Here is a 14,579-nt window from a genome sequence, read left to right on the forward strand (position 1 = left end):
GATCAGCTGGTGGTTAATGGTTTGGCCGAGCCGCCAGAGTCTCTGTAGACGGCACTTGGGTGATGTTTGTGTGTTAGACTATGTGACATGAGTAGTATGATGGTTCCTGTATACTATTGCCTATAGTTAGTTGCACTCACTTAGCTTCGTGCTAATCCCCCACATCTTCCCTGCAGGTTATGGATTTGTTGTATGCTAGTTATCAGGGTGAAGATGGGATGTTGGAAGATATGTTTGACAAAGTCGGAAACTCTAATGTCGTATCTTTTCTATTAAAGTTGTATTTACGTTTTAATATAACACCCGGTCGTTTATTTATTAACATGTTTTTCATTAAGTGGATTATATATGTATATATACATTTTTAACTTATATACTAGTTAAATTGGTCTTCCGCTGTATAAAAAAAAAATGGGGTGTTATACCGCAGGATTCTCCTTTGTATGGATCTTCACTAGTCTCAACAGTTGTCGATTAATTACCTCGCGTATCCAATGATAGCGAATATCAATATGTTTTGTACGGGAATGGTACATGGAGTTCTTGCTCAAATCTAGAGCACTCTGACTGTCACAATGTACCTTGTACTCCTTTTGCTTGATTCCAAATTCTTGGAGATAACGCTTTAACCACAACATTTCTTTTCCAGCTTCTGCGGCAGCAATATACTCTGCTTCAGTTGTGGATAATGCAACACACCTCTGTAGTATTGACTGCCATGAAACAGCTCCCCCTGTAAAAGTGTAAATGAATCCTGAAGTAGATTTCCTACTATCAGGATCTCCGGCCATATCCGCATCTGTATAGCCTTCCAAAATTGGATCAGCTCCCCCGTAACAAAGACATAGATTCTTTGTACATTTAATATATCTGAGAATCCATTTTACTGCATCCCAATGCTCTTTCCCGGGGTACGAGAGAAAACGACTCACCGTTCCCACTGCATGAGCAATATCGGGCCTTGTACACACCATCGCATACATCAAACTTCCAACTGCTGAGGAATATGGTACTGACGACATCTCCCCGATCTCTTCCTTGGATGAGGGACAAGAACTCTTGCTTAACTTGAAATGGTTAGCTAATGGAATGCTAACAGGTTTGGCATTGTTCATATTGAAACGTGAAAGCACTCGTTCAATATACTTCTCCTGAGATAGCCATAACCTTTTATTCTTCCTATCTCGGGTTATCTGCATTCCCAAAATCTGTTGAGCCTGTCCTAAGTCTTTCATGTCAAAAGACTTAGAGAGTTCCTTCTTCAGCTGGTTGATCTTCGTTACGTCTTTCCCTACGATCAAAATATCGTCTACATAAAGTAGAAGAGCAACGAAATCTCCTTCAGAAAACTTCTGAATATAGACACACTCATCTGCTGCAGTTTTCTTGTACCCGTGACTCACCATGCACGAGTCAAACTTCTTGTACCACTGCCTAGGTGCCTGCTTCAAACCGTACAAACTTTTCTTCAGCTTGCATACGAGATTATCTCCTGAAACCTCAAAACCTTCTGGCTGCTCCATGTAAATTTCTTCATGTAAATCCCCATGAAGAAAAGCTGTCTTTACATCCATCTGTTCAAGCTCCAAGTTCATACTTGCGACCAATCCAAGTATAACTCTAATTGAAGTCATCTTGACTACTGGTGAAAATATCTCGTCAAAATCAATCCTTTTCTTCTGTTGGAATCCTTTGACTACAATTTGTGCTTTGTATTTCACCACTTTTCCACTACCATCCATTTTCAGCTTGAACACCCATTTATTTTTCAGTGCCTTCTTCCCGCGTGGAAGTTCTACAATCTCATAAGTTTGATTTTTCTGCAGAGAATCCATCTCATCCTGCATTGCGAGCAACCATTTTTCTTTATCCTTATGAGTTACTGCTTCATGAAAACTCTCCGGTTCTCCATCTTCAGTAAGTAGAAGGTACTCGGATTCTGGATATCTACTCGATGGAATCCGACCTCGTTTAGATCTACGAACTTCTGGAACATTCTGAGGAGATCCACCATCATCTTGACCTTGTGATTGTTCTGGAATGTCTGGCAGATGGGGTTGTGGCTCCCCCTGCTCAGCACCGTCATTTTTCTCATTATCTTCTACTTCTGGAATTTCTTCCTGCACTGAAAATTCATTTCTCATGAATGATTCCGTTGTTGCCTCTGGCACCTGAGCAGCAATATTTATCTTCTGAGATATTGTGGGCTTTTCAATATCTTCTATTGTCTGGCTTTCATGGAACACTACGTCCCTACTTCTGATCACCTTTTTCTCCTTTGGATCCCATAATCTGTATCCAAATTCTTCATCTCCATAGCCTATGAATATGCATGGAGTGGTCCTTGCATCCAGCTTCTGCCTGAGCTCCTTGGATACATGTGCGTACGCCAAACATCCAAATACTCTTAAGTGAGAGTATGATGGATCCTTTCCAGACCAAAGTTTCTCCGGAACTTCAAAATTCAGTGGTACTGATGGAGATCGGTTGATCAAATAACAAGCGGCTCTGACTGCTTCTCCCCAGAATGGCTTTGGCAGCTTAGCCATACTGAGCATGCTCCGAACACGTTCCATGATTGTTCGGTTCATTCTTTCTGCTATACCATTATGTTGAGGGGTACGTGGGACCGTCTTCTCATGTCGGATGCCATATGATCTGCAATAGGCATCGAACTGCCTGGAAGAGTATTCACCGCCGTTGTCGGATCGAAGACACTTTAACTTCTTTCCTGTCTCACGTTCTACCATGACATGGAACTGTTTGAAGTAATCGAACACCTGGTCCTTCGTCCGCAAGAAATATACCCACACCTTTCGAGAAGCATCATCGATAAACGTTAGAAAGTATCGGTTGCCGCCAATTGATTCAACCTCTAAGGGACCGCAAACATCAGAGTGTACCAGACTGAGTAACTCTGATCTTCTCGTTGAAGAGGAATTAAACGAGACTCTATGTTGCTTACCAAACAGACAATGATTGCAAGGATCTAGTGCAGCGTCCTTGTCTACATTGATAAGCTCCTTCTTTATTAGGGTAGACAACCCTTTCTCACTCATGTGACCGAGTCTCTGGTGCCATAAATTTTGTGAAGCCTCCTTTTCTGCAACATTAATGCTGTCTGTGCAGATCTTCACATGAGTCTTGTACAGTATGCCACAAATGTGTCCTCGAGCGACTATCATAGCGCCTCTTGACAATTTCCATGTGCCTCTACTGAAATGACTATCATAGCCCTGTTTATCGAGAGCTACTCCGGAAAGTAGATTCAGCCGAAGATCTGGCACATGGCGGACATCCTTCAGAGTGATTGTGCTCCCGGAACTTGTCTTTATCTTGACATCACCAATTCCGACAATCTCAGCGAAACTGGAATTTCCCATCTTCACAACTCCAAAGTCTCCAGCTTTGTATGTTGTGAAGTATTCCTTGTATGGAGTCACGTGGTAGGAAGCTGCAGTATCTACCACCCATTCTGTGTCTTCTCGTGAGACGTGAAGGCATGTCTCATCATGGGTTGAACAATAAGCTACATCACCAGGGATAGTCACTAATGTTTCTCCACCCTTATTCTTCGGCTGTGAACTATTTTGACCTTGTTCCTCTTTCAATCTATAGCAGTTCTTCTTCATATGTCCCTCTAATCCACAATGATGGCATTTATATGTTGGTTTTCTGCCATCAGCTGACCTGCCCCTGATCTTGCTTCTGCCTCTCCATTTATTTTTGCTACTCATTCGCTGTCTCCCCCGATTCTCTGTGACAAAGGCATGGGTCTGATCTGTGCCCATGTCTTTTCTCCTTGCCTCTTCACTGAATAGGGCATCCTTGACCATTGACACGGTAAGTTTGCCATTCGGGGCTGAGTTGCTGAGTGTTACTACCAGCGTTTCCCAACTATCGGGAAGGGAACTAAGTAGCAGTAGCGCCTGAACTTCATCGCCAAGCGGCATCTCTACAGACGATAACTGGTTGACCAAGTTCTGGAACTCACTGGTATGCTCGGCAACTGAAGTTCCACTTTTGAGCTTCATGTTGACTAAACGCCTCATCAGCAGGGCTTTATTCCGAGCAGTCTTGGCCTGGTACATGTCCTCCAACTTTTTCCAGAGGACATATGCGTCTGTCTCTTGTGCAACATGGTGGAAGACACTATGATCAATCCATTGACGGATCTGACCAATAGTTTTTCGGTTTGATTTCTTCCACTCTTTCTCTTTGGCAGAATCAGGGTTTATACCCTTCAATTCAATAGGATCGAACAAATCCTTACAGCTAAGGAGATCTTCCATCCGAGGTTTCCACAGCGTGTAGTTTGTTGCTGTGAGCATAATCATAGCTCCGGAAGATGATGTTGACTCTTCTGTGGACATTATCACCTTAAAAATAATTTTTCAACACAAACGGGGTTGAATTGTAGAAAACAGAGATCACCGTTACGTCCGGAACGGTTGAAAATGGTGGAATAGACACTTCGCGGCTTAAATTCCACTTACGGGGCAAAATTATAATTTTTATAAACTTCAGGGACCAAAAAAATGAAATTCTGAAAATTTCAGGGACCAAATTGTAAAATTTCAGAATTGCTACAGTACCGCTACAGTAATGCTACAGTGACTTGCTACAATGACTTGCTACAGTGATCGTCTTCTCCGGCGAAAATTCCGGCGCCGGTCGTCTTCTCCGGCGAGATTCCGTCGAGTTGACCAAATTTTGACCGCGTTTTCTGGGCTCGTTATAACTCCGTTTAAGTCGCCGTTTTTTGCGTTGGACTCGGTTCAACGAGACGAATCCAATGGTACACTCAAAATTGAATTTTGAGAAAACTTCAGAAGACCCAAAAACTCAACCAACGTCTCTAACCAAGCTCTTGATACCACTTGTTAGGAAGAGGGGATCGTCTGGACGTTGGGAGATATAAATTTGAGAGAAAAACAACTCTATTACTCACAAGAATAGATTTACAGAGTATTACAAAACTCTTACAAAAAAAAACTCTCAAACTCACACACACTCTCTAGGTTGTGATTACACTTCTCTGAGTGATTTTTTGGATGATTTACAATTGAGGTTTGCACCTCTATTTATAGTAAAAATTTTATGGCGGTGGAAGGGTGTGAACGGAGATGGTGGGCGGCCGTCATCGTGTTCATCTTTGCTTCTTCTACATGTTGTTCAAAGAAGGCTACTTTGAACATCTAGAATGTGAGCTTCTAGATTGTAGGCTGGAAACTTTCATAAGGCTCGGAAGTATTGTATAGAAGTATTGTATCTAGTATTTATTTCTTTACTTAATTTAAGGTAGCGGTTAATAGAATCGTACATCATTTTCATGTAGCTAAAGCAGACATTAGAAAAATTAAATATTTATTCAATAATAAAGTTCAAACTTGAAAGGATATCAAATATTTGTGTGTAGTTAGAACTTAAATCCGTTATAAGAGTATCAGAACTTTATATGGTTTTATGGAAGGTGTCAAAGGTTGAATATATGAAAGAGATGAAGAGGCAGAGGGCTTGACCGGGCCAACTGGCCAAGGGTTGTATATGACGAAGACCCTTAAGTTCCGGTTAACAATGACTTCTAAATTCTATTCTGTAACAAATATTTAAAGGCCTTATAACGTATTACTTCTTCCTTCATTTTGAATTTATTATTTATTTTTTATTTCTAAATTCAATCAATCAAAAGGAATTAAACGCTAAAAATATTTTTAAAATGCATAGTTTATTATTCGTGAATAATTAATTAATATTTAGGAACAAGTACGAATGTGATAGATATGATATGAAATAAACTAGGTTTCGAACCCTCGCTTCGCGCCGGGGGTTCGGTTTTCAATGTACTTTATTGCGTTTAGTTTGTAAAATTATTTCGTAGCTAACGAAGATGTCGTTGAAGCGTAGCTCGAGTCGAACTAAAAAGTATAGCTCGTGAGAGATTTAAATGTTATGTTAAATTAACAATATATGTACATTTTCCGCGTTTCGCTATGGAATTGTCGACTTTTAAAAATTTAATGCAAAATCATTGTGTATGAAAAGTACCTCAAATATTTAGCGTTTTTTAAAAAGCGTCCGTTTTGCGTATAGTTAGTGACATTATGTTCCTAAAATTATTTCGAGTTTAACGATTAAATGTTATGTTAAATTAACAATATATGTACATCTCCGCGTTTCGCTATGGAATTGTCGACTTTTAAAAATTTAACGCAAAATCAACGTGTATGAAAAGTACTCCAAATATTTAGCGTTTTTTAAAAAGCGTTCGTTTTGCGTATAGTTAGTGACATTGTGTTCCTAAAATTATTTCGAGTTTAACGATGGTGTCGGAAAAATTTAACTCCTTGCGAGCGAGAAGATATGACTCGTTGAAGATTTTGGGGGAGTTTATTTAAGATTTTTTATAAAAATGATCATTTGACACTTTACACCCCTGTTTGGGGAGTCGATTTGAATTTTTGAAAGAAGTCTGGGGTTTTTGTTGGTGAAATGAAATTTAAATGCTAAAAAAAGTGAAAAGTCGAAAATACCCTTGAGTACTATTCACTTCCACTATGTCTGTTCCTAAAATTATTTCGAGTTTAACGATGGTGTCGAAAAATTTAACACGTTGCGAGCGAGAAGATATAACCCGTTGAAGATTTTGGGCGAGTTTATTTAAGATTTTTTTATAAAAATGGTCATTTGACACTTTACACCCCTGTTTGGGGGGTCGATTTGAATTTTTGAAAGAAGTCTGGGGTTGATAATGCTAAAAACGAACATATATTTCATAGCATTATTCCTCAAGAAAGACAAGCTTTTAGTTGCAATTGTTCTATTTACAAGTGATATTCGTTTAAATAATAAAAGGTGAAGACAAAAGACAGATTCGACGAATTGAAGACGCAAACGACCAAAAAAACTCAAAAGTACAAAAGACAATCAAAAAGGTTCCAATTATTGATAAGAAACGTCTCGAAATTACAAGAGTACAAGATTCAAAACGCAAAGTACAAAATATAAAATTGTACGCAAGGACGTTCGAAAATCCGGAACCGGGACCAGAGTCAACTCTTAACGCTCGACGCAACGGACTAAAAATTACAAGTTAACTATGTATATAAATATAATATAATATATAATTAATTATATTAATTATATATATATATTATATTTATAAATAAAAACCGTCGGCAGAGAAAGACTCCAAGGGACTGAGCTGTAAATTCATTCTCCGCGACTCGCGGAGTTTGAAGAGGATTTCACCGCGAGTCGCGGAGCCCCAAAATGAAAAACTCCCTATAAAGCAAACCGAAATCTGATCATTTTCATAATCTTTTTCTTCTTCTTATCATACGTAAATTATATATATATATTTATAATTTATATTTTAATTTTAATTATAATTCTAATAATAAGGGTATGTTAGCGAATATTGTAAGGGTGTAAGTCGAAATTCTGTCCGTGTAACGCTACGCTATTTTTAATCATTGTAAGTTATGTTCAACCTTTTTACATTAATGTCTCGTAGCTAAGTTATTATTATGCTTATTTAAAACGAAGTAATCATGATGTTGGGCTAATTACTAAAATTGGGTAATTGGGCTTTGTACCATAATTGGGGTTTGGACAAAAGAACGACACTTGTGGAAATTAGACTATGGGCTATTAATGGGCTTTATATTTGTTTAACTAAATGATAGTTTGTTAATGTTAATATAAAGATTTACAATTGGGCGTCCCTATAAATTACCATATACACTCAATCGGACACGATGTGCGGGGTATTTATATGTACGAATAATCGTTCATTTAACCGGACACGGGAATGGATTAATAGCCACTAGAATAATTAAAATAGGGGTGAAATTACATTCAAGGGTAATTGGTGTAATTGTTAACAAAGTAGTAAAACCTTGGTTTACACGCAGTCGATAACCTGGTGTATTCATTAAACAAAGTATTAAAACCTTGTTACAATTCGAATCCCCAATTAGTTGGAATATTTAACTTCGGGTATAAGAATAATTTGATGAGGACACTCGCACTTTATATTTATGACTGATGGACTGTTATGGACAAAAACCAGACAGACATATTAAATAATCCAGGACAAAGGACAATTAACCCATGGGCATAAAACTAAAATCAACACGTCAAACATCATGATTACGGAAGTTTAAATAAGCATAATTCTTTTATTTCATATTTAATTTCCTTTATTTTATATTTAATTGCACTTCTAATTATCGCATTTTTATTGTTATTGTATTTAATTGCACTTTTAATTATCGTACTTTTTAATTATCGCAAGTTTATTTTATCGCACTTTTATTATTCGCAATTTCATTATCGTTATTTACTTTACGCTTAAAATTAAGTCTTGTATTTATTCTTAATATTTTACATTTGGTTTTAACTGCGACTAAAGTTTTAAAATCGACAAACCGGTCATTAAACGGTAAAACCCCCCCTTTATAATAATAATATTACTTATATATATATTTGTATTTTTATAAAAGTAAACTAATATAGCGTTAAGCTTTGTTTAAAGATTTCCCTGTGGAACGAACCGGACTTACTAAAAACTACACTACTGTACGATTAGGTACACTGTCTATAAGTGTTGTAGCAAGGTTTAAGTATATCCATTCTCTAAATAAATAAATATCTTGTGTAAAATTGTATCGTATTTAATAGTGTTTCGTTGTAAACTTCAATAGTATTTCGTATCCCTTAGCTTTGACATCAAGTATTTTTGGCGCCGCTGCCGGGGACACTCTTAAACGCCGGAAGCGCAACGCTAATATAAAAAAAAAAAAAAGATTTTTAGTTAACTTTTATTAAAATTCGTTTTTATAAAAATACGTTTTAAATATTCGAAAATATAAAAAGAAAAACAAAAATATAAGTATTTTTAAGATTTTGTTAAATATTTAAGTTTTATAAGTTTCTTTATTTTTATTTTAGTTTATAAAAATATAAGTTTTATTTAAATATCTTTTATTTATATAAAAAAAAAAAAAACAGAAAACAGAAAATAAAAAAAAAATTAAATAAAGAAAAACGCGTCGAATTTAATAAGCTGTCATCTGAATTTCTGAACCCCGCGACTCGCGGGGTTTTCTGCATTAATTACCGCGACTCGCGAAGATAACCTGACACGCCGACAGAAGCCCTAATTCAGCATTAATTACGGTTAATTATTAATTATTATTATTATAACCCTAACTAATTATTATTATTATAATTACTTTTACTTTTTATTTAATTTATATATTTTAGTTAAATTAGTTTAATTAAATTGTAAAATTAATAGTTTTAAAAAATTAAAAAATATAAAAATAATATTTTTATAAAAATTGTACTTTTTACAACTTTTTGTATATTTTTATATTTTGTCCCTTTTTAATCGTTTTAGCGTAACTTTTGTATTTTTCGCTCATATTTAATTTTAAACTTAGTTTTTGCCATAGTCATTTTTACTCCTAGATTTTTAGGCTTTGCCGTAGAATTCCTTAAGTGCTTTTTCTTTAGACTAAGATTTAGGTACTCTAGAATTTTGCGACGCCTTTTTAAGTTTTAGTTTCTTTTTAATTTATTTCCATTTGGGATTTAGTTTTTCCTGTAAGCTTTAATATTTTTAGACGACTTTTACCTATGTATCAATTATCATTCCAATTAGTAATATCAATTTGCGATTATAATTTTAAGTTAGTTGTAGTAATAAAGTTAGGTTAGTCAAGTATTTTTAAGTTTTTATAAGTTTCTTTTATTTTTCCGTCACCTTTTATTTTTCAACCATTTTTCTTTTTCGACCTTTTTCGACGAACTCTTTGTCTTTCTTATTTCTCGCTATTCTAGTTTTTAGGACATAGATTTTTATTCTACTTCTTATCTAAATTTCTTAAAATTACGAAAATTTATTTTAAGTGGTTAAATTAATAGACATCAAAATTTTCTGGTTCGTAGTAATAGTTGGATTTGTACGTGGACCGGGTTATTGGAGCCAAACAGTCCTCAATTATATTGAGACCAAACGAATCCTGCCCCTCTGCTGCATCTTTTGGCTATTCGAAACGTGGGCAAAATCAGAAAAGTCTATTGATTGGATAACTTATTATAATTTTTCTTTCCTTTTTAAAAACTAATAGGATATTCAGTGAATGCACCGAGCAAGACGTTCATCACCTTTTGTACGTTCACCACCTGTAACTAGATAAAGACATTTAGCAAATATATCCGCCGTTGATTTTTCTTTAGAATCGTCATCCAGTCGACCAAGTACTTCAGTTCAAATTTCCGATAATCCATTTTTTGAACCCGACCTCACAATTGAGAATCCGGAAAATATTCAGGAACGGTTCGTAGATCCTGAACCATTAAACTTTCCTCCGGAGCCACCAATCATTCAAACAGAGATTGTTGAGGAACGAACCATTAAATCAGAATCATCTAGTGATACCGATTCAACAAATTCAATTATGGAAAATCTGGAACCTTTAAGTATGGAAGACCGAATGAGAGCTAAACGCACTGGCCAAGGTCACGCAATTACTCATCGAGACATTAATGCCCCAGATTATGAAATCAAAGGACAAATTCTACACATGGTTACTAATCAATGCCAATTTAGTGGTGCGCCGAAGGAAGATCCAAATGAACATCTACGTACCTTTAATAGGATCTGCACACTATTTAAAATCCGAGAAGTGGAGGATGAACAGATATATCTCATGTTATTTCCCTGGACTTTAAAGGGAGAAGCCAAAGATTGGTTGGAATCGTTACCTGAAGGGGCGATCGATACATGGGACGTTTTAGTTGAAAAATTTCTTAAACAATTCTTTCCTGCATCTAAAGCCGTAAGACTTCAAGCAGAAATTGTTACGTTCACACAGAAGCCAAATGAAACTCTATATGAGGCGTGGACTAGATATGGAAAGTTGTTAAGAGGATGTCCGCAACATGGTTTAGACACCTGTCAAATAGTACAAATATTCTACCAAGGATGCGACATCACTACAAGAAAAGACATAGATATAGCAGCTGGTGGTTCTATTATGAAGAAAACCGAAACTGATGCTTACAAAATTATTGATAATACTGCTTCCCACTCACATGAGTGGCACCAAGAAAAAGATATCATTAGATCATCTAAAGCAGCTAGAGCCGATTCTAGCCATGACTTAGATTCCATTTCCGCAAAGATAGATGCTGTGGAGAGACGAATGGAAAAGATGACTAAAGATATTCACTCAATACGAATTAGTTGTGAGCAGTGTGGAGGACCACATTTGACAAAAGATTGTCTCAGTATTGAATTAACAATGGAACAAAGAGAGAATATTTCATACATAAACCAAAGGCCTGGAAATAATTATCAGAATAATTATCAACCGCCAAGACCGATTTACAATCAAAACCAAAATTATAACCGAAATATTCCATACAACAACCAACAAGGTCCTAGCAATCAACAAGTATCCAATAACAATTACAATCAGCAAAGACCTAATTTTCAAAACAAACCACCACAACAAACCGATGATAAAAAGCCGAATTTAGAAGATATGATGACGAAGCTAGTTGAAACTCAAACGCAGTTTTTCACATCTCAGAAACAAACCAATGAACAAAATGCTCAAGCATTTAGAAATCAACAAGCTTCTATTCAAAATCTAGAACAAGAAGTAAGTAACCTAGCAAGGTTAATAGGTGAAAGAAAACCGGGAAGTTTACCGAGCGATACAAATGCTAACCCCCGAAATGAAACAGCTAAAGCCATTACCACAAGAAGTGGTACAACACTTAAACCACCTGAAATACCTGTAACTTCTGATGAAACCATTCCTACTCCACAAGAACCACAACCTGATCAAGATAAGGAAAAAGAACCGGTAGTTGAAAAGGTTAATGAAGATAACACAGTTAAGGCTAAACCTTATGTTAAACCATATCAACCACCACTTCCTTATCCGAGTAAAATGAAGAAAAAAAAACTTGAAGCCGAGCAATCCAAATTCTTGGATATGTTTAAACAGATAAATGTAAATCTTCCTTTCATTGATGTGATTTCAGGAATGCCAAGATATGCTAAATTCTTGAAAGATCTAATCTCAAATAGAAAGAAAATGGAAGAACTATCGGCTGTTACTATGAATGCTAATTGTTCAGCAGTGCTGTTGAATAAGATACCAGAAAAACTATCTGATCCAGGAAGTTTCACAATTCCATGTTTTCTGGGTAGTCTTAGTTCAACAGAAGCATTGGCAGACTTAGGTGCTAGTATAAATCTAATGCCGTATTCACTATACACTAAACTAGACCTTGGAGAATTGAAACCAACCAGAATAAGCATACAGCTAGCTGATAGATCAATAAAATATCCTAGAGGGATAATGGAGAACATGCTAGTTAAAGTTGGTACTTTAGTATTTCCAGTAGATTTTGTTGTTCTGGACATGGAAGAAGATTCTCAAGTTCCTCTCATATTAGGAAGACCATTCTTAAACACGGCTAAAGCAATGATAGACGTGTTCGGTAAGAAACTGACCCTAAGTATAGAGGATGAGAGTGTTACCTTTTCAGTTGATAGAGCAATGCAACAACCACAATCTGCAGATGATACATGTTATTATATTCAAACTATAGATGCACATGCAGAATTATTAGAAGAATTTCCAGAATTACAAGGAACAGGAGAATGTTCTTTAGGAGAAGGTAATGAACCAATTGATGAAGCTGAAATGTTAGCTACACTTATAGCTAATGGATATGAACCAACAACAGAAGAAATTCAAATGCTAAAAGAAGAAGACAGATATCGATACAAATCATCGATAGAAGAACCTCCGAAATTAGAGTTAAAGCCACTTCTAACCCATTTGGAATATGCTTATTTACATGGTGAATCTGAATTACCTGTAATAATATCATCTTCTCTTACTGAAAATGAGAAATCACAACTCATTTCTGTGTTGAAAGCTCATAAACCAGCCATTGCATGGAAGATTCATGATACTAAAGGAATAAGTCCTTCGTATTGCACACATAAAATCCTTATGGAAGAAGGTCATAAAACGTATGTGCAACGCCAACGAAGACTAAATCCTAATATGCAAGATGTAGTTAAGAAAGAGATTATTAAACTGCTAGATGCAGGTTTAATTTATCCAATCTCTGATAGTCCATGGGTAAGCCCAGTTCAATGCGTGCCTAAGAAGGGTGGCATGACTGTCATTACAAATGAGAAAAATGAGCTTATTCCTACTAGGACTGTAACAGGATGGCGTGTATGTATTGATTATAGAAAATTAAATGACGCCACCAGAAAAGATCACTTTCCCTTACCTTTCATTGATCAAATGTTGGAAAGATTAGCCGGAAATAGCTACTATTGTTTTCTAGATGGATTTTCCGGATATTTTCAAATTCCAATAGCACCCGAAGATCAAGAGAAAACCACATTTACGTGCCCTTATGGTTCTTTTGCTTACAAACGCATGCCATTTGGACTTTGCAACGCCCCTGCAACTTTTCAAAGGTGTATGATGGCGATTTTTCACGACATGATAGAAGAATGCATGGAAGTTTTCATGGATGACTTTTCAGTCTTCGGTGATACATTTAAATCATGTCTAGTTAATCTGGAACGAATGCTAATTAGATGCAAAAAATCAAATGTAGTACTTAATTGGGAGAAATGCCATTTCATGGTTAAAGAAGGCATCGTTCTTGGACATAAAATTTCAAAAGAAGGAATTGAAGTGGATAGAGCTAAAGTAGATGTAATTGCTAAACTTCCACATCCCACCAATGTTAGAGGAGTTAGGAGTTTTCTAGGGCATGCCGGTTTTTACCGACGTTTCATAAAAGATTTTTCTAAAATTGCCACTCCTATGAATAAACTCCTAGAAAAGGATGCGCCATTCATCTTTTCAGATGAGTGTATCAAATCTTTTAATATTCTTAAAGAGAAACTCACTAATGCACCGATCATGATAACACCAAATTGGAATCTACCATTTGAACTAATGTGCGATGCAAGTGATTTTGCAATGGGAGCCGTTTTAGGACAAAGGATTGAAAAACGATTTCAACCTATATATTATGCTAGTAAGACGTTACAAGGAGCACAAACGAACTATACAACTACTGAAAAAGAACTCCTTGCTATTGTCTTTGCTTTTGACAAATTTCGATCATATCTCGTTCTAGCAAAAACGGTGGTCTATACCGACCATTCTGCTCTTAGATACCTATTTTCAAAACAAGATGCTAAACCAAGATTAATCCGTTGGATCTTACTCTTACAAGAGTTTGATATTGAAATCCGAGATAAAAGAGGAGCAGAAAATCTCGCCGCTGATCATCTTTCTCGTCTTGAAAATCCCGAATTAGAAGTTCTAAATGAATCAGCCATACAAGACAACTTTCCTGATGAATATCTATTGAAGATAGATTATAATGAAATCCCATGGTTTGCAGACTATGCAAACTACTTAGTTTGTGGATTCCTTGAAAAAGGATTATCGTACCAAAGACGAAAGAAATTCTTCAGTGATATAAAACACTATTTCTGGGAAGATCCA

Source organism: Rutidosis leptorrhynchoides, chromosome 8 (assembly GCF_046630445.1).
Source record: "Rutidosis leptorrhynchoides isolate AG116_Rl617_1_P2 chromosome 8, CSIRO_AGI_Rlap_v1, whole genome shotgun sequence".
Lineage (NCBI taxonomy): Eukaryota > Viridiplantae > Streptophyta > Magnoliopsida > Asterales > Asteraceae > Rutidosis > Rutidosis leptorrhynchoides.